Genomic DNA, 3323 nt, shown 5'->3' with positions numbered 1-3323 from the left:
CCATTTCCAACCATTTTCAGAGGAATAAAGTTTTTATTTCTGTTTTCCTTCTCCCCTTTTAGAAGAAGGAAATAGGATGGCTGTCGGTATCCTATATATGCAAATAGGGAAAATCCATTGTTCTCGATCTCTGTCTAGCTGAACTAACCCACCACCCACTTGGAAAAATTCCATCAGCTCGCATAGCATTGCTGCTTGTCTAGATGTGGGAAACTAATGGTCTCCTTGTCACTGTGGCTGCTGATTTTGTTGTATCATTATAGAACTGTATTTCTTGACCAAGTGTCTTTTATTTCTGCAATATTAATAAAAATATAATACATAACTCAGCAAATTAAGTAATATCTTAGACCCTTCACAGTATGTAAAAAAATAGTTGCAAGGTCTAGAAATATTAAAACATTGATGAGGGACAAAAGAATTCTTGTGATCAAACACTATCATCCATTCCACACAGCTCCCCAGATAGACACAAAGAACCAAGAAAACAGATGACCACACACATCAGTAAAATGCTCTGTGTTTCCAATTGCAGAAGCGCTTTCAGAAGACTTGGTGAAGTATCATTTTAACCATGAAATAATAAGTGATAATTTACACCTCAGCATAAATCTTAAGTTTGAAAAAATGATTAGACTCATGACAGAATAAATGTTTTGCTTTTGAAAGTAGGAGTATAACAGCCTATTAAATAATTACTTCGATTTTAAATGTCTGTCATTCCAATTTTCATGATAGCTCATAATAGCTCAGAGTAAGAATGAGGAAATGCAGATGAAGTCTGTCATTATGTATTTATACACTCAAAAGAAATGAAAAAGAAAAACTACAGCCTGAATTCACAAAACCTAATTCATATGAGTTAATGGCTTTTAATCTTTTTTAAACAGTCCTTTGGGAGGAACTAGAAGCAGAGAACAGCACTGGGACTTCTCAATTTAAAAGCTATTACTTCAACAGTCTATGGGGAGGGCTGCTCCAGAAATATCCTCCTGGATGTGTCAATTTGTTTTCTTTCTTACTTTCCAAACTAAGCACTTGAAAATGAGGAGAGAGAAATAAAACATTGTGAAGCCCAGCTGTCTGTGGTACACATGTTTATGTCAGCCATCACGCTTATGATCTATTGCAGCAATAAATCAAAATAACTGCACTAGTTGTGTAATTTATTACAGCAGTATATCAGCAGGGTGAGGCCTCCAGGAGGGTGAGTTACAGACATGAACCTTGCATCACTGCTTTTATTTACTTTCTCTATTTAAGTTTGATATAAGAAGACAGAGGGGGAGGACCTGAAGTCAGAATTGAAAGCTTCTTTTGCATAATTGCCAAAATGACTTTAGACACTTTAACTAAGGTAACATTATTAAAAGTTTTCACCTTTGATTTACTATTTTTGTTCAAATAAAATAAACAGCAAAGTAAGCCTTAAATAGCATGATGGTGATGAAGAGCAATTTTCTCATTTAACCCTTTCCTTTCCAGCTCTAGTACACTTCTTCAGACATGATTTTTCGCCTTCTCTGCACATTCTGCTCTCACAGGCTATTGCTTCCCGTTATTGCATATCTAATACAGAAGCACAACATAAGCTCTTGCCTCAGGCTTTGTTTTTTTGTTTATGTTTTTACAAATCTAATCCGAACTGAGATAAATGTCTTCACATTTTTGTCCTTATCTAAGCACAATTTCTACTATCATTTGTTTTAAATTGTTCTTTAAATTGACTCATTACCATAAATGGAAATCTAGTATCAGAAGAAATAGATTTGCAACTCCGAAAAGATCTACAATGAAACTGAAACAATGCTAACAACTTATAGTTAAATTGTATTACCAACCAAACTTTGTCTGAATTCACTTTCCCTCCCTCTCTCTTTCCTGTTCTCTTTTTCTCTCTCTTTCATTAAGTATCATAGGGATATTAAATACATATTAGCAGTAAACTTATATTTTCTTTCTGGGTCAATAAGAGGATTGAAAGAGCATTAAGTAAAGAATTTTTCATACTACATCATTAACTTTAATGTTGTTTCTCTGTATCCCCTGATATCAGTAATATGAGTGCCATGTCTCGGGGAAAATGTGCAAGGCACTGCGAAAGGCCAAAATTATGAAGATTCTCATGAGAATTCTTCCAGGTATTCTGAATCAGGTGAGAGAATATGGTCATGGCACATATATATCTATCCCTGGTTTTGGTCTGTCCAAACCATAATTAAAAAAAAAAAAAGTTTTCATTTGCCATATATTTCATTGTACCTTGGGTAAACTCTCTTTTATGCCTACAGTAGACTCTAATGATTATTCCCAGTTTTGACTATGCATAAAAATCAATGGCAAGCTTTGAAAAATGAGATCCATGCCTCATACAGGAATTCTGATTTAATTGTACTTGGGTTGGGCTTAGGGATCACTATTACATAAAAGCCCCCTAAAGAATGCTAATATACATGCTGTGTTAAGAAACTCTTCTACCTCTTCCATTATGTCATTGACAAATTAAGACAATTGTGCTCTTTTTCTGCCCAAAATTGGGTTATATTCTGTGTTATGGTCAGAATGTCTTCCAAAATTTATGTGTTGAAACTTAATTGCCAATATGATAGTATTAAGAGGTGGAGCTTTTAGGAGCTGATAAAGTCATGAGGGCAGAGATCTTATTAGTCCATCCTTAAAAAAGAGCCTAAGTGGGTGGGTTTGATCTCTCCCACTCTGCTGCCATGTGAGAAAACCGTGTTCATCCCTTCTGTCGTGTGAGGATGGAACAACAAGCCCCATCCACCACGAGGAACAGGCCTTCACCAACCAGGCCCGCTAATGCTTTGATCTTGGACTGTGCAGCCTCCAGAACTGTGGAAAATAAATTTCTATTATTTATAAATAACCTCATCTCTAGTATTTTGTTATAGAAGTACAAATGGACTAAGATACTGAAGCATTTATTTTTCATTCGACTAACAAGCTCTTTAATTTTCCAACCCTTCAGCAGACCCCAATACAAATGGACTGGCCAGTTGAATAGGCTCAGCTTTTACACATTGAGGTGATTTGACCTTCTTTCCCCATTTTTGTTCAGTCCTAGCTCTGGATCCTAGAAATAAATACCAGGATACTTTAGCCTTCAATGAGCAGAATTATCATGTTTGCAGGATAAACTACAGATTGTACAGATTCACAGTAGCTACATCAGTCGTCATGGGATTCTGTTGGAATCTTCATGAAAATATTAGCTAAGAGCATAAGAGTCATAACAGACTATGGTACTAGTACTGACAGTTTCTCCTTTTTTTTTTTTTTTTTTTTTTTTTTTTTTTTTTTTT

At 35.2% G+C, this 3323-nt stretch overlaps 1 protein-coding gene across 3 annotated transcripts in view; it reads right to left on the bottom strand.

The window, feature by feature from the left end:
- Positions 1-3323, bottom strand: part of LRP1B (LDL receptor related protein 1B) — a 1911091-nt gene that overhangs the window by 344069 nt on the left and 1563699 nt on the right. The gene's annotated exons all lie outside the window — the stretch shown is intronic.

This window comes from Cebus imitator, unplaced genomic scaffold, assembly GCF_001604975.1.
Source record: "Cebus imitator isolate Cc_AM_T3 unplaced genomic scaffold, Cebus_imitator-1.0 Scaffold27, whole genome shotgun sequence".
Lineage (NCBI taxonomy): Eukaryota > Metazoa > Chordata > Mammalia > Primates > Cebidae > Cebus > Cebus imitator.
Note: the sequence above shows the minus strand (reverse complement) of the source record. Positions and strands in the feature narration are given on the sequence as shown.